Source organism: Thunnus thynnus, chromosome 4 (assembly GCF_963924715.1).
Source record: "Thunnus thynnus chromosome 4, fThuThy2.1, whole genome shotgun sequence".
In the NCBI taxonomy this organism is placed as follows: Eukaryota; Metazoa; Chordata; class Actinopteri; order Scombriformes; family Scombridae; genus Thunnus; species Thunnus thynnus.
The window spans coordinates 2,359,730-2,378,342 of NC_089520.1; the positions used below are offsets into that span (position 1 = coordinate 2,359,730).

Consider the following 18,613-nt stretch of genomic DNA (forward strand, 5'->3'; position numbering starts at 1 on the left):
TATTTTATTGATCTTTAATCCTTAGTTGTACCTCAGTTATTTTAGTTTTCATGATGTGAAGGGAAGTATTGATTCTCAAAACAAGATGGTGGGGAGTCTGAGTCCACTGACGGGAGGAATGGATGGCTGCTGATTTATAAAAATGTAGTGTTGGGATTTTGATTCAATCATTACTGCCCTAATTTTAGAATATTTACGTATTTCTTCATCTAATCATTTTTTTGTAAAATAATTTCATTCATTCCAAGAAAGTATAATCACTTTTTAATTATTTTCAGCTGGAATCAAAGGTGTAAAGGTGTAAAATATAGTCAAAATGTTTGTTTCAGGATATCATGAAGAGCTGGTGGAATCGTCTGTATGTTAGCTTGACTGTGTTTTCATTGACAGAAGGTGGATCCTGAAATATTTGCAGAGAGCCTTGGCTATAGGCTGAATTATTTATTTCAAAGAAAAAAAAAACCCTGACAAACTCTGAAATTGTGTCTGAAGAATCTGGATCCTTGCGTCAGAAAGTGACTGGAATAGTATATTTATAAACTGTATAGACTTCACAGTAATGAATTACTTGTACCTGCCAAATTAGTAGTCCCTGAAGCTGTGTGTAACGCTGTTATGTCCTTGAATTTAAAAGTAGAAGCTAAAAAAAAAAAACCCTGATACAGAAAAGCAGCTCTCTGAACTCTCCTTGACACCTGAACTAAACGTTGAGGAAAATTCATGCATGACATTCAGAATCTGAGTCCCAGTCTCGCTCCTGAATCCATCCGCCTCGAGCGAAAGTTATCTTTAATTTCATGCCTTGAAAATGAAGTTTTCATCAGAGTACATAACAAGCCTGGCATGTATAAGTAGAGCTATCCTATCATCATGACTTGTTGTCGTGTAGACAAAAGGCGGACTGGTCATGTGCTTTCGGAGAGAAAAACCACCACATTCCTTCCTGATCAAATCTAAAGACATGAGAACTCACTTAGACCTATTACTGAAGGTTAAGCAGAGAGAAAGAGAACATTAAAGACTTAAAAAAACAAATGACAAATCTGTTATATAAGATGTAAATAGAGAAGTCAAAGAAACAACAATAGAAGAGTGAGTAAGACAGTCAGACAGACAAAAAAAAACAAGTGACTGATCAGGTGAGACGGATGAGAGGAAGAGATGGGAAAAAAAGGCTACAATATAAAAATACAATGTCTCCAGTCGATCTGTTGAAGTGCACAGCTGAAGCACAAAACTCCAGTGCAGATGAAGAGGAAGTGTGTCATGCTCAGAGTAATCATAACTCGAGTAATGGTGTTTCCTCCCAAGAAAAACAAGTTCAAGCGACAGCACCTTCTAGTGGACGTAGTATTTTGAAAGTTTAGAGTATATAAGAGCTTAGATCATTATGATAAGGGTTAGGGTTAGGGATGGTTAGGGATGGTTAGGGATGGTTAGGGTTAGGGACGGTTAGGGTTAGAGTTAGGGTTAGGGTTAGGGATGGTTAGGGTTAGGGATGGTTAGGGTTAGGGATGGTTAGGGTTAGTGACGGTTAGGGTTAGGGATGGTTAGGGTTAGGGATGGTTAGGGTTAGGGTTAGGGATGGTTAGGGTTAGGGATGGTTAGGGTTAGGGTTAGGGATGGTTAGGGTTAGGGATGGTTAGGGTTAGGGGTGGTTAGGGTTAGGGGTGGTTAGGGTTAGGGAGGGTTAGGGGTGGTTAGGGTTAGGGATGGTTAGGGTTAGGGTTAGGGTTAGGGATGGTTAGGGTTAGGGATGGTTAGGGTTAGGGGTGGTTAGGGTTAGGGGTGGTTAGGGTTAGGGATGGTTAGGGTTAGGGGTGGTTAGGGTTAGGGAGGGTTAGGGGTGGTTAGGGTTAGGGATGGTTAGGGTTAGGGATGGTTAGGGTTAGGGGTGGTTAGGGTTAGGGTTAGGGATGGTTAGGGTTAGGGATGGTTAGGGTTAGGGGTGGTTAGGGTTAGGGGTGGTTAGGGTTAGGGGTGGTTAGGGTTAGGGAGGGTTAGGGGTGGTTAGGGTTAGGGATGGTTAGGGTTAGGGTTAGGGTTAGGGATGGTTAGGGTTAGGGATGGTTAGGGTTAGGGATGGTTAGGGTTAGGGGTGGTTAGGGTTAGGGGTGGTTAGGGTTAGGGATGGTTAGGGTTAGGGATGGTTAGGGTTAGGGGTGGTTAGGGTTAGGGAGGGTTAGGGGTGGTTAGGGTTAGGGATGGTTAGGGTTAGGGATGGTTAGGGTTAGGGGTGGTTAGGGTTAGGGTTAGGGATGGTTAGGGTTAGGGATGGTTAGGGTTAGGGGTGGTTAGGGTTAGGGGTGGTTAGGGTTAGGGGTGGTTAGGGTTAGGGAGGGTTAGGGGTGGTTAGGGTTAGGGATGGTTAGGGTTAGGGTTAGGGTTAGGGATGGTTAGGGTTAGGGATGGTTAGGGTTAGGGATGGTTAGGGTTAGGGGTGGTTAGGGTTAGGGGTGGTTAGGGTTAGGGATGGTTAGGGTTAGGGGTGGTTAGGGTTAGGGAGGGTTAGGGGTGGTTAGGGTTAGGGATGGTTAGGGTTAGGGATGGTTAGGGTTAGGGGTGGTTAGGGTTAGGGATGGTTAGGGTTAGGGGTGGTTAGGGTTAGGGAGGGTTAGGGGTGGTTAGGGTTAGGGATGGTTAGGGTTAGGGTTAGGGTTAGGGATGGTTAGGGTTAGGGATGGTTAGGGTTAGGGTTAGGGATGGTTAGGGTTAGGGATGGTTAGGGTTAGGGTTAGTATATGATGGCCGTTCCTATGCTCAATTATGTCTCATAAGTTGTTGCAGCAATTTTTGGGTTGATACCATTTGTTGTTACAAAGATTTGATGCAAAATTTAACCATTTTTCACCAATTGATAAAAATGGTCAGAAATCCCTCCAGAATACCACATTAAGACACCGCCATCAGCGATTGGATGGTGAGCCCTTCTGTTCTGGAAATTGCTCAGAAACTCCTTTATTGTCAGTATACCCAGGAGAGCCAAACATCCTCTGAATGCCCTCGGTCTCTAGTTTGTGGTTGTAAAGTTTCATGAGGCTGTGATTATACTAGAGGTCACAATAGATCATTTTATACAGTGACGTCAAGTTTCAAAAAATGGTCTCGCTACAATGAAACGGCCACTTTGGGGATTAACATCAACAAACTTGAATACAATTGGGCTCATTGAATCCACAAGAGTCTCAGCTTCCCAGTCAGACCCAATTTATGCAATTCCAAGACTGTTTAGGGACCCCAGTATGCAGAAATATTCAAATACACCATTTGTATAATAGGTGAAAATAACACATTTATACTGCATGCAAAAAGCTGCATGTGATTAGTATAAAGTGGGCATGTCTGTTTTCATTCAGAGGTCAACGAACTCCTTTGAAAATGACCATGCCAGTTTTTCCTTTCCTTTGAAGCGTTATTTAGCCTCAATCCTGACAAGCTAACACGACCAATAGATGCCGTAGGTCATCTAGTTTCATATGATACCAGAATCTTTACTCTAGCTTTAAAACTGAGCCCGTTATAACCTCTGAAAGACAATAATGTTGACTGAGGATGCCGGCGTCATCATGGAGTTTAAGAGGTAAATAGAATACATATGAAACAGGGACTTACAATTTATGTTGAAACAAAACATATCTCAGGAAACGAATAAGTATCACATGTTATTCAAAAGTTTCAGAGCTGTAGGCAATAAAGACCTGAATCGTTCTTATCTGGTCACTTTAATTTAATGGATCATCCTCTAACTTTAACCACGTGGTCATTATTCTAACTTTGACAATAAAGACTCCCCTTAATTTAAGGAGGAGGTTATGATCTTTCTCTAACCAACCACACCATCATAAACATGTTTATTTTTCAAGAGTGATTTGTATTTGAAAGTACAGACAAGTGATGTCATCCTGCTGATAGAAAAAACATTTCTTATGTGTCATTCTGGAGTTTAATGGAGCTTTTTTTTAAAATAGCTGCCTGCTGTTTGGTTGTGCAAAACAATTAACTAAAAGAAGCATAAAACCTCCACTGTGCCGAGGCGGGCTGCGAAATTAGGAGATAATTCGCCACTATGAGCGACCTTTTTCCACATATAGTAATTTGATTAATCGTTAATATAAAAAACTTTGATTAGTCAAGATTAAAAATGTGTGTATTTTTTGGGGGGTGTTTTGATTAAGCAAATGAGCCACATTTGCAGCCAGTGAACCAGATGCAAAATGGTGCCTTTGAAGAACGAGTTGGATGGTGCAGGTGGGGAAGAAAGGCAGCTTTCATGTTATAACTAATTCATGTTACATCCGACACTGCAAGTAAGAAAGATTGCATCACGATAGTCCAAAAATAAACAGTATAAAAAGTATTTAAAGTGAAGTCATTGTGTTTTTTTCCACTTACTTTCTGATGCTATCATGATCTTCATTACCTTTATCTGTGCATTCAGTGTAATCAGTTTATCTATATGCTTAAACATACAGCAACAGAAGATAAGAGTAGAATGAAAGGAAGGATGGAAAGAGAAGGAAAAAGACAGAAAGAGGAATGTAAAGAGAGAATGTTGAAGGTGTAAGAATGACATAAAGGTTTTCAAGTTCAGGATTTCCTGTAAGTACAGTGTAATTATAGTGAGAGAAGCCTTTCTGTGATCACCGACTGAAGGTGTTAGTCGGCTCACCTTTGTATTTAGTGTGACATCATCAGATATGAGCTGTAAAAGATGGAGAGACTGAGGTGTGAGGCGTGTGTGAGAGAGAGAGAGAAAGGAGAGAGCGACTGATCTGAGCAAAGACAATCTGCTGTTTCCTTCTGTCGGGTAAAAACACACACTGCTGACCTTGGAACAACATCATTAACTTTGATGAGTAACAAGCTGGAAACAAACAGAGGATGACCAAGACGATGATCCGTTATTAGCGAGGCAGAAGTGAAGTGGATAATTAGGGGAGATTTCATTGTGATATAACGAGTGAGACACCACTCAAAATAATATACTGCTGCTGCTGCTGCCAGTGTGTCAGATCATTAGAGAGGCAAACTCTGGAATTAAAGTCAAGTGTGAGCCGGATCAAATCAATGTTTAACAGAATAAACACAAACAAGGTCATAATACATTTCATTTTAAACAACTTCTTAACTCTATAAAACCCACTTCTGTCTGTCTTTGTACATCAACTCCATTTTCCACAAATTCTGTGCATATGCAACGACACATTCTGGGAAAAATGTAACACCCGATTAAGGTTTTCTTCTGGCCTATTAATAGTTGTCAAATGTGTTATTCATAGCAGATGATGCTGCAGTGAAATGAGTGTGAATAGAGCTGCTGTCAGTGTCTTTTCTGAGGCTGACAGCCTGACTGATGGAGCCACTGCTGCTATCCCCTCTGGAGCCAAGCCAGAGTGTATGTGTGTGTGTGTGTGTGTGTGTGTGTGTGTGTGTGTGTGAGGCTACACATCACACACATTAAACACTATACATGTGAGGACCCTCGCTGTCACAACACATTCTCTAGCATCTAAAAAAAATCATTTATTTCAAACATTTTTATCAAGCAAACACAAAAACACAGCATCATTCCTCAACACCCAAATACATACAGTCAAGATTACAAGTCTATTTTTAGAAAAGGAAAGACGTTTAACCCACATGACCTGGTCAAAGTTTGATTTGAATGGAGTGTGTGAGCGAACCCACACCTTTTTGAACATTTACTGCTTCCACATAGTTTTAGATACAAACTTCATTTGAACGTTAAATGAGTCACGAGACTTTGACCTACAAATCTTGAATTTACATGTTTTTTCTATCTTTTATTGTTTTTGAGATATTAGAGTGTGAGTTTTAAAGTCTTTTCTTGCTCCTCCTGTGATTTTATAATGAGTGTGTATTGCGGAATGTTTCACAGCACTGAGGGAGTGACATCACCAGGAGCAGTTGGAGAGGAGGATTTTAGAGTACGCTTCTTGTGAAATATCCTCATAAATCCCATGACTTTGGCTAAATCTTACATTAAAAATCATATTTTAGTAGGAAATTTCGTGGCGAATCCATTGATACAGGTTTGAAAGTGGTCAGACTTATAGTTTAGACGTCAGAAGCCTCTGTTTGACACAAAGTTCATGCCCATAGATTGCCTCCCCGTTGGTTTACATTGTAAGGTGTGATGTGGCACTGCAACTTTCAGAGCTTATTAAATCCAAAGCGTTCGAGTTATTACAAAGTTTTTAACAACTTTTTTTCAGCATAGTGTCATAAGTCATGTATCAAAGTTTGAAGCTGATACCATTATCGCCCTCGGAAGAGATAGTGTTTGTTCGGGGTCCGAAATTGGGGCAAGGTCTTCCTGTTGGATTTAGGTCAGGGCTGTCAGCATATGATTTGTAGGTCTTGATGAGACGAATAATTGAGTTTTGGTTTGATGTCTCTACGACATACTTACGGACCGTGGCCATTTTTGTTACATAGGTGGTGCTAGAGAGCACATTTTGGCACTTACTTTTTACATTTTATCAAATTTTTCACCAGACCTGATGTGCGTGCCAAATTTGGTGAGATTTTGAGCATGTTTAGGTGGTCAAATTTAGGTGTGAAGTGGCGTAATAATAAAGAAACAAAGAAACAAATACACGAAAAACAATTGTTTTACAATAAGCCTCTGCCTTTTGGGCTCTACCTTTAAATAAAATACAATGTCATCATGAGGAGGAAGTAGAAGTGACTGCAACCAGAGCATCGATCCCTGACATTTGACTTGCAGGGAACATTTCTATATTCGTTCACCTCAAATTTTTGAACTTTGACCATGTTTAACATAGACATCTGACATCATAACTGTATATAAATAACAGAAAATCACAAAGAAAAACATAATATGTCCCCTTTAAATGTGAAGAAAAGCATAAAAATGTCCTCTCTGAATCTCAAACTGGTCCTCACAAATATAGAAGTACAAGTACACTCTCTCTTACTTTTTAAACTGCCCAAGGGAAGGATCTTTACTCGCCAGCGTGACTGTCGCCCTGCCTGTCCCTGTACCACACACATACACACACACACACACACACACACACACACACACACACAAAGTACCAGAGAGGCAAAAACTTTAGCCGACCTGCTGTCTCGATCATGCACACACACACACACACACATGCAAATTCCAGTCTATTTCATCATTGACCCTCTCAGCACTTATTGATTCTTACAGGACAGACTGTGTGTGTTACTGTGTGTGTGTGTGTTGCTGTGTGTGTGTGTGTGTATTTGAATCGGGGGATCGTATTTGCAGTAAACACCTCATGTATTTTAACATTGCATCTGTAATTCGCTGCCCCCCAACCTCCAACCCTCCTCTGTAAGCTGCAGCTGATTGGATGTTTTTTAATGTTTTTTTTTTTTTTCTGTAGTCGATCGATATCTCTAACTATCCCACTCTGCAGTCAGACAACACTTCTGTGAACCATATTTCTGCAGTGTTGACCGAATTAAAATCAAGACCATTAAAGACCTTTTTTAATACCACATAAAAAGCAATTTACTACCATTTTCACAGTCATACTACTCAAACAATGACAGAAAACCAGTCGGGACAATAAGACCTGCAATTATGTATTAAATACATTAATTTATTGACATTTATGTCATTTTTTTCAGCACTTCCCAGCTGTATTATAAAAATAATTCCTATCAATTAACCTGAACCCAGATAAATGGCAGAAAATTGATCTTACAATTACAAAATAATTAATTTAAGTTGTTAAACTCGTGACTCTTGAGCTTCCTCCTGTAGCTGCAGTAGTGACAGTTTTCTCTGCAGGTCTGATGGTTCTGACTGAGACTCTACAAATAAAGGATTAAACAGCTTCCTGCAGCACAATCAACTGTCACACCAGTCTCACTGTAGTTTATAGATGTAGAACGTGTCCTTGACAGCCTCCAAACACACTTCCCAAAAAAACTCACAACAAATGTTACCGTCTACAGCAGGAAAGAGACAATATTCAAGACATTTGTAAGATAAATGACGCTAATACCGATTTTTCAATGACTTTTAATTTTAAAGTTCACATATTCAGTTTTTTGAGGTATTGTGTCTTTAACACAGATGTTTAATAGAATATAATTCAATTCAATTCAATTTATTTAGAGTGCAGCATGGTCCCAACACACTTTACAGTTAAAAAGGACGACATACAGCAATCAATTTACAATAATAACAATTAAAAGTGAAACAACCACATTAAAAGCATCAATGTTAAATAGATGTTAAAAGGTGATAGGCCCGACAAGTTGTAGTGAATGCACTTTACAGTTAAAAGGACGACATACAGTAATCAATTTACAATAATAAAAAACATGAAAGTGAATCAACCACATTAAAATATTAATAATAATATAATCATTTGCATTTATCAAACTAGTGGCCAGTTAAAACCAAGAAAAACTGCAGCTAAAGGCTGTTTGTGTGTCGGTCGACATGCAGATAAAACAGATAAAACAGACATTTATAGAAGTACTGGCTGAGTACAGCACTTCTGGTCTGACTTGTTATCCTATTTTTGGATGTGTAGAAGTGGTTTCACCTGCTATTAAATGCTCTTTAACAACGTGAAAGTCATTATCTCAAGCGTTTCACTGTGTTAAATGTATTTAATAACAATAAAAGTCTTCCTGTTAAGTGTTTACTTGAAGTCTTCATCAGCCTGAACCTGTAAAATGATCAGTAATCTACTCATGGATATATTATTCTTATCAGATGCGGCTGAAAACTCATTTAGTATGAGCACGTATTGAACTGACACCTTATTATTTCGCTCATTATGCAGAAGTAGCATTTTTAATTTGTTTGCTGGGAGCCCAATATGTTCTGAATCAGCTCTTGTGGGTGTTATTGGTGTCAGCAGCACAAATCTTTTTTTATTTAAGCTGATTACTGAGATTGTTCCCTTTTTCTCTGCTTCATTAACCTTGAAAGTGCCGTGTAAATATAGTTATTATTATTTCCTCAGAGAGAAACCAAGAGGGAGTTGAAAACATTTCTCCAAATACAGCTTAACTGAAATTACTGCTTAGATATGATCTACGATATGAAGTTATATGTTGTAATATTCACTTTATAGTCATTTATGACACACAAATGACAACAACTGATCAAATTATGAAAACTGTTGCCCTCTTGGGTGATTTTTATTAATATTATTATGTATAAAATTCTTTAACCTTTCTGTGACATTGTATAACTCAGTCAATCCGCTTCTGTGACCCAGAAAATGTATTTATTTATTTATTTTTCTCTGGTTTGAAGTTGTTTTTTCCAGCTCGGTAAAGTTTTCAGGGGTAAACAGACAGGTTGCACGCTACCGTTGGGACTGCCACTTAAAACTGGCAACAAGGGCTTTAACAAAAGAACAGCAGAAAAACACCAGCTGGTAAAAGATGTTCTCTAACATAACAACATACCCACTCATATACCGATTTCTTGTATATATTAAGTGGAGAAACTATGACCTCAGCAAAACAAATATAAACTATCAAGCTACAGAAAGTCTCAAGAGTCATAAAAACATTTGATAATAAAGATAAAAATCTGCAGCTGGGATGAAATAAACAAGTGATTCCAATCAAAGGGTGCAAAGTGCTTAAATCCAGTGTATGTGTGAGATATCTAGTGCATACAGGATGTTGCATTTTAGTAACAAGATGTAGACGGATGTGAAAACGCTCCCTGCAAGTCAAAAGTCAGGGCTTCAACCTGCTGTGAACACTTTGCACATGCCTATAAACAGCTGTCTGTTCTGTAGCCTTGGTTGCTAAGGTCGTTGCTAGGGTGTTAACATGTGTTGTTTATGTCGTCCACTCTCGTATATCGTATCGGATTTCAGCTCCAACATGTATGGATTTGAGAAGCTGACGTTTCGAGTAAAGAACGAAAAAACATTGTGAAATCCAGCTACTATAGTTTGTTTACGAAGCTTCCTGAAGCTGACCAATCAGAACAGAGAGGGCTCATCGGGAGGGCGGGGCCTTAAAGAGACAGGAGCTAAAACGGCCTGTTTCAGTTAGAGGCTGAACTGAGGGGCTGCATAAAGGACCAGTAGAAGATAAATAAGGAGTTTTTAACTGGAAATCATGCAAAGATATTCCAGTAGAGCCCTAGAATATAAATGTAGAGCTGGAAACGTGCATATAATATGTGTCCTTTAAACATTCAGACATCATTCAAAGGTAAAGTCATTTGTGCCCTCTCTCTCTCTCTCTCTCTCTCTCTCTCCCCTTCACTCTCGTTGCTCTCAAATTACAGTAAAGTGAACATTGAGCTTTTCAGAACTCGCTACCTAATTAGACTCTCTCCATTCTCCTCTAATGGTGTCCTGCTCTTTGACACTGAATCGTAGAAGTGTATTATTAGCAGGTGTGTGTGTGTGTGACTGTGTAGTAGTGTGGGTCAGGATCCTGACAGTGTGTGTGGGATGTTGGTCAGAAAGACAGACAGAAGGCCTGCAGTCCCCCAAGACCTCATTATAGCTCTGAGGGGAGACACACACACACACAGGAACACGCTTAAACTCAGACATCTGGAAAAGGGCAGAGGGCGCACACGCATACACACACATCTACATGGGTTAGAACATGACGTGGCACGCACACACACTCACGCACACGCACTCAACTACACTAACATGAGTCAAATGTCTGAAAAAGGGCATCAGAGAGTCACACACACACACAGTAATGAGCACACACATGCACATAGCAGCCATACAGTGAAGTCTTAGGATTCCTGTCTACTTTGTTAGTTCACCGCTGTCGTCTTTTAGTCTAGTCATCTCTCTCTCTCTCTCCAGTTGTCATTGTGTTTAACAGCTGAGCGTCCTCTCGCTAACATCAGACACGCGCCCCGCCTCAGGCTGCTTGTACGGCTGACACACACACACACACACACACACACACACACGTGGGGTAATTCGTCCCCTCTGTGAATATCACAACACTTTTTGGTTTTGCATTGAGCTTTTCAGGGTAACTGAAAAGCAATTTTGTTGGTGTTTATTAGCAGCTGAAGTTGACAATAGAACTCACAAGTTGACAAAAGTTTCGATTGTACGTGTGTTTTGGTGCCAGTTTGAACCAACAGAAAAAATTGGAAAAAATTGCAGGTTCTGATTTTTCTTATTTATTGATTTATTTTGTCATCAGCAGGTTTAAATTTATGACCAAATACCTGCTGAAACTCGTAGCCTCGTAGTCGGTCAGATAGAAGTCAGATCACGTTTCCACCAGAAATGAACTGCTCCATAATTAGTCCGTGACCAGACCGAGACCACTTCCTCTAAAAGGGTCTCTGTGTGGTCGGTTTGGTCCGAGTACGACAGATCTGCCCAGACGGATTACACCGAGGAGAAAAAAACAACCAGTCACATTCAGTCGGACTAAAAAAGGTCTGAAAATGAGGATGAAGAGGTTCTTCTTTGCAATGACAATGACAAAACTGTAACTGCTTTTGTGTAGAGAAGATACTGTTGCTAAGGTAACTACTGTGGCTGCTGAAAATCCTACTATTATAACTGTTGTTTTTACTATTATTAGCATCCCGTTCCACTTATGAATGTCTGTAAAGCCATTAAGTTTTATTTTATCATCCTAATAACTTTCACTACTACAACTATAACTGCTTCAGTGTTTACTACTGTTACTACCAGACTGAACAATGCTGGCATTTAGAGGCTGATACCAACACATTTGGAAACCATGGATACTGTGATATTGCTGCAGTATTATTGACAGTTTTGTTGGGTTGAAATGTCAGCGACTAGTATCTGCTAAGAACCGTATAGCATCCAATCAGTCTGCGTGTTTAAACCAGCATGGACACCAAAAACCTGCATTTTTTCTTTCCTGCAGATCAGCAGCTCTTTAAACTTACATTTGATCCATGAAAGAGGACACTCTGGGGTTTATTTTACCTTTTAATTAAGTTTTAATCTTTACAAAACACTCTGAATGAATAAATAAAACATGCTAAGAAATACTGAACATAATTTAAATCACTCAGCGTTAAAAAAAAAAACAACTCCTCCGAACATTAGTGCCGTCTTTCAACCTGCAGGACTCACAAATTCACACCCTCACACTCCCACCGTCATGCGCTCCCACTGTAACCCACAACCTTCCTGCAGACCCTGTCTCTCGGGGGCAAAATATATGGGTGTGATCACTTGAAATGTTTGATGTGCTTGAGATGTGTGAAGTTTTGTGAGGAGAGGGGTGGGGGGGGGCAAACAGCTTCAAAAAGTGGACCTATCATTTGCTTTTTTTTTTGCTGGAGATAAATCAAAGGAACTCGCTGAGAGCGGCTAACAGGCTCAAGAGCTCCTGCCAGTCTCTCCAGTGTGCCTGTTGGTGTTAAAAAGTCAGTAATCGTGATCATTTCACAGTCTGTTGACAGCCGAGACGGCCGGTTACTCCGTATGGAACAGAAAAATACAAAAATGGGAATGTACAGTATGTGGAAAGACGTGTGTGTGTGATGTAATTAAGTTAGACATAGTCATTAAATAATTATATTATTAACTTAATTACCTGGCACTATCTACAGTACTATCTAGTATAGTAGATTTCAGTGTATTATCTACTCTATTTACAACTAATTTGGGGAAATTTACTGTGAATTATGATTTGTACCTTGTTCATATTGATTTTATTCTTTATTGATGAGTATGTGGGTAATTTACTCTTTCTCAGGTGTACTCTGCCTATTAGATTGTTAATTGCTTGGTGTCTAGGATTGGCTGATTTTACAGTGAGTGTGCTTACATGTGCACAAGTGTCCCCCATCACTTACACTGTAAGTACTAGAGATGCCCAGTATTTGTATCTGTATTTGTTGAGGCAGCAAAATTATTTGTATTTGTATTCGAATAAAAGTGGAAAGAGGCTTAAAAATCCTGTTTTTGTTTTTATTACGCTTTTAATTTTAAAAAATTAAAGTGTTACAATAAGTGTTCATGAAGCGTGTGTCAGTAGTTCAGCTTTATCTCTGGGAGTGATGTCCAAATTAGGAAATATGCGTCATGTAGCAGGTGGATGTGACTCCCCTCACTGAGACCTGCTGATAGACGTCACAGCGGAGCAGAGGAGAGACACTGAGATGATGATGTAACCGACCTGCGTTTTTTTTTTCTTCCTGAAAACAAATAATTTTTAAAATATTTGTATGAAACAAATATTCGTTAAAAAAAACCCACTGTTTGTGCTTTGCCGAATAATTTGTTTGTATTCAGGCACACGATGCATGGTCAGTATGAACAGGATTGATTACAGCGAGAAAAACAGTTTCAATGTTCATTCAGGCTCCTTGTTGTCTTAAAACAGACTTTTCAAATCAGACTTGAAATTGTGAACTCGTCCTTTAAGTGTCTTCGACTATATTTTTGAACCAGGTGTTTGAAGTGTGACGATCTGACCTCTTGTGTTTTTTTTGCCTCTTTCAGGACTGTTCCAGTGATGTCGCCGCTTCCACAGATCTGAGAAATTAAGTTGGTGAGTAAAACGTTCAGATACTTGGGAATATTTTTTTGCATGATGAGCCAATCAGCCGGCTTCGTCTCCGTACATGATCGTCACCTTAAGGCAGAACCCTGTTTTAACATTTAAACCTTGACTACACCGTCCCAAAGGTTACATGTCATTGCCTCATAATGAGCCGTGGGTGCATCAGGGAACATCATACAATATTTTACAGACTTTTATGGGAATTTTAGTGGGTTTTTTTGACTGTACATGAAATTTACGTCCTCTTCCACCCGACCAGCCACGGTGGAAACACACAGCCTAGGAGGAAGTTGTACCTGAGAGGTTACACTCAGGTCACGAAAAGCCCGTTAACCCCCGAACCAGCCAGCTCTGCCTGTCAGTCACCTGCACAGGAAAAACACAAACTGCAATAAAAACACAGAAGACAGAGCAGGAAGCCTGTCAATATGTGCCTTTAGCTCTGCTTCACTGTGCAGCTCTGAGCTCATCTTAGCTTTGTGCAGCCAAATAAATACATATAGACTGTTTCAATGTTTCCTCAAATCGGTGGCTGTAATGATTCATCACAAATAGTCTGAATGATTTGGGACCAAATTATTTCATCGCAGTCTTATTATTCTGCCTTGCCTTTCTTTTTTTTTTCTCCATCTTGCAACAGAGGCTGCTGCAAATGTAATCATTCAACATTGCTTAAATTGCGGAAACTGAGATGAATACACAATCAGACGTGATGAACTGTGCTCTCCTGTAGAGAGGAAAGCTGGAAATAACAGGCAGTTATAACCCTCCGATACATTCACACCTAATGTCTCCTCAGTTTGACACGTTGACTCGAATGAAGCAGTGAATTTGGCCAATGTTTACCTGCCTCGGCGATGCATCTGCAGTAAATTGAAGTATTATTTCTTTCTTTAAATGCTGTATTAATGTTTAAACTTTTAGCAGAATGTTTAGCAGCAACACACGCTTTCATAACCTTTATGTGTCATCATTACAAGCGACAAATACAAACACTCGGTTCATATTTTTCTCTCTTCTTGGAGAAACGTCACCTTGCTGACCTGCCTGAAAGTGTGCAGCATGAGGAGAAGTTCACACTGAGTGAACTCCTCTTCACCTCCGTGCCTCAGTGCCCACAGCGAAGTTACAGCCGACTCGCTCCATCTGTCTCTTTCTTATGACCAAAGTGTTGTCGAAATACTCGACAGCTCTGAGAGACGCTGAACACAAAGGAGTAATTGTTCCACGATCCCTAATCTTGTCTTTATTCTGCTCAATCTGCCCCTTTTACAAAGTCATGTGTACATGTCTCAGGTGAAGGAAGCTGTGTGTCTTTCTATGTATTTTATGTATCTTTGTTAGGACAAGTTTGAGACTAAAGTTGAAGGAATCTGTGTGCATCAGCCAACTTTAAGATCAAACCGATGCATCAACAGAGAGAACAATTACTCTGATGAAGACGTGCTTTATGTGGAAACATTAGTCACTGCACATGCACCTTATTAAAAGCTCTTACGTGTGCTTCATATCTCATATTGAGAGCTTTGCTTAAGCGTGAGGACGTCTTTGGAAGGCGAGAGCAGTCCTCACTTCCTCACAGGGCTGTTAGGATTTAGTTTGTGCCGGAAGGACGCAATTTGCATCAAAATCTCAAAATTATAACTGTCAAACCCAAAAAATCAGCAGAAACTTCTCTTTACAAAGATGTCAGTTTCTCATCAGTCTGTTAAACCTGCATTAACTGATTTATGTCCTTTAGTTTTCATCAGAAACAAGTAAAACTCTGACACATCATCTGCTTTTAAGTTGATATGTTGAACTTATTAGCAAACAGTTGCTTATTTCCACATCCAGCAGTTACGGAGCAACATTATCATTCATGTGGAGTCGTGTTTCTGTCCACCTGGTGAATGTGAGTCCAATATTCACTCTCTATTAGCTTCTGTTTTTATTCTCTACCAACTCCTGAGGGAAATATCTGGCTCTTTAGCTGCTAAATGCTCCACTATGTTCACCAGCTAGTCTACAGCTAACTGTGTCTGTTCGGTGCTGAGCAGGTAGTGTACAGCGGCTTTTTTACAGCTTTTTCAGCAGAAAACGAGACTATGAGAGCTTCATTATCATTATCAGTAAATCCACTTTGAAATCAAAGAAAAGAGACGTTCCCTATAACTTGAGATCTTTGTACATAATCGTCATATTTCTGACTTTTTCTCCAGTAATAGTTTGAACAGCTACATTCATGCAAGTGTGGAAACTGGAGGTGTTGAAACGTGACATCACAGCTTGATATCAATCAGAACAATGACACTAGACGTATTGATCTCTGCCGGCTGATACAGATCAAATCAGTGAAATTTGTTCATTTGGCTCTATCGATATCCCTGGAACTCTCACAATCTCCCCTATACAAACTTCTGCACAAAAAGACAATAAATAAATAAATGAAAAAAATACAAAATTCAATCTATATTATTATTTCCTGGAGCATGTGTAGTACTACTCACATGCACAATGATGCCATTTCTGAATAGTGTAACCTGCTCTGCAAAACAACAACGTGTGGCAGCCTGGTGACACATCTAGTGACTCTGACATAAGACTATAAATAATGACTATAAATAGGGTAAAGGTTTGTATGTGTGTGTGTGTGTGTGTGTGTGTGTGTGTGTGTGTGTGTGTGTGTGTGTGTGTTGATTCTGCTGCTTTAACTTGGCGGCATGTGGGACTATCACACACACACACACACACACACACACACACACACACACACACACACACACATTTAAGCAAACCTCACATCTCTGCTGTAATGAAGCTTTGTTGAATTTTTCAACAGAAGGTAGATGGATTTTGTAACTTGGCTCATTTTAATGTTGATATTTGGGAATTGTGTGTGTTTTATTGGATTTCAGTGTCTTCTGAGCCAAAATGTCTAGATCTGTGCCATCTCTTCCTCCTCCTCTAGATCTCTAAACTTTATTTCCTTCCATCCCTCTCTCTGCTTTTATCTCTCCAGCAGCCTAGTTTTTTTTGGGGGGGGGGTGAGGTTGTCTATCCTTACGCTCTGCGTGCCACTACATTTGTCATCTCTTCCTTTATCTCCCTCTCAGATCCATGCCTTCCTGTCCCTCTGTCTGTCTCTCTTTTAAATCAACTTTACTGTCTTGCTCTCTCTTTTTTTTTATCCCTCTCTTTCTCTCTCCCTCCCTCCCTCCCATCTCTCTGCTGAGCTGCCAATTAGTGTGTAAAATGCAAAACCTCAAAAAGCCCAGCATGTCTTCCTATGAAGAGAAAGTGGAAGCAGAAATCAGATGGATTTGGGTCATCAGTGCGCAGAGCTCACTCTGCCACAGACATTTTTTTTTTTTTTTTTCATCCTGGCTTTATTTTTAATGCTTAAACTTTTGTTTTGCCAGATTTGACATTGCCTGTCAAAAATGCATCTTATACGACTATTGTCAGGAGGTTGAATCCAAGAGTATTACTCTACACAAGGTTGGACAGATTCCTAATTACAAAAAAAAACAAAAAGAAAAGAAGAAAAATCTGCTACATTTAAAGCTAAAGGGCGTATTGGGGTCATCTGGGACGGGATTAGCTTTTCAAAGGCCAGAGCAGTGTGTGACTTTAAGCTTAGCATTTGATAAGTCATGCATCATAAATGAGACCTTTTTTTTTGCAAAGGCGCTGTTTTCCCCAATCGCTATGTTAAGCATATTCCTGACATTTTATTCATATTGTCCCTTTGCTCCGCTATTTTAATTTTTGAGGCATCACCTGGACTCGCCCCCCCCCCCGGGTGAGGAGGGCGTGAGGTCACATTAAGTCAAGTGAAGGAGCGTTGGTACGATATGAGCTCATTTCCTGCTGACATCGCCGCCGTGTGACCTGTGTGACCTGCTGAGACTCTGCAGGATACATGTGAGAGTCTGTCTGTGTTTCTCTCACATCCTCTGCGTGTCTCATTATCTCAGTTCAGGCGATACATGAAGATTTAATATTTTTTTATTTTGTGTGTGTATCTAAATACATTAATCATAGCTTTTTTTCACAGTTTTGTAGAATATATTTGAGGTTGAATTTTGTCACTCTATCAGCTTTGCTACACATATTCACATTTCTTATAAGAAACATTTTGATGGTTTTGGTGACCTTCCTGTGGTGCCACTGGTGCATTAAAGTTTTCACCTATTCACTGAAATATCTCAACATCTGCTACGTGTATCGGCACAGAATTTTGTACAGACACATTCATGGTTCCCAGATGATAAATATTCTAATGATTTTAGTAGGGCTGTAGTCGATTAGTTGGTTGATATGCTCTCGTCCGACTAAATTCTCATTGGTCAAATAATCTCTGTGTTATTTTCATAAGGAGAAAAGTGCTACATCAACAGCTTTCCAGGAGTAATCCATTATTTCTGAATGAATTTACTGAATCTGTGTTTCTCCATAATGACACAACGAGAACTCCCGCCATGAATATCCGTTCATTCGGAAGTCGATAGCGTTTGGGAGTCTCTGGTACGTGAGTCAACCTCTGTGTCGTTGCCTGGGAAACTATTGGTAGCGTGGCTCCGTTTGCGTAGCGAGTGGTTAAAGAGCGAGGGGCAGAGAAGTGATGGTGGATGCGAAAAGGTCAGCAGGAAGTTGCCAGTCTGGCAGTAAATGTACAGTACAGACTACAGTGTGTCAGTTAATAAATGTTAAAAAGTCACGTCTGTTGTTTCCCCAAATGCTGGGAAAGTAAAGGGGGTTAGCTCCAAAGTTAGCAACAAGCTAAGGGCTAGCATAACCTGACGACACAAAACAGAGAAATACAGAGCAGAAATACTCCCAAGACTTTTTCTCTAGCACCACCATGATGTTGACTAAAATACAATCCAGACAATAAACATTTGGAAAGTTACACATTTTAGTTGGTCAGGCTTTGTGCTTCAACACATTCAATTTGAAATAAATTGAACAGAGGCCACATTAAAGTGCAGAGACTCCGCTTTAATTTGAGTAAGTTTACGCCAATAAAGATCCTGTCGCTTTTCATCAAGCTCAATCTATTTATCTATCCGTCCATCTACAGTGT

General features: G+C 39.8%; 1 protein-coding gene across 3 annotated transcripts in view; it reads left to right on the forward strand.

Annotated features, from left to right (window-relative positions):
- LOC137180871 (poly(rC)-binding protein 4-like) overlaps nucleotides 1-18,613 on the forward strand; it is a 182,207-nt gene that overhangs the window by 41,250 nt on the left and 122,344 nt on the right. For all 3 annotated transcript variants that reach the window (XR_010928071.1, XM_067586144.1, XM_067586143.1), the window contains exon 2: nucleotides 13,485-13,533. The gene's annotated coding sequence lies outside the window, so the exon portion shown is untranslated. The remainder of the gene's footprint in view (nucleotides 1-13,484; nucleotides 13,534-18,613) is intronic.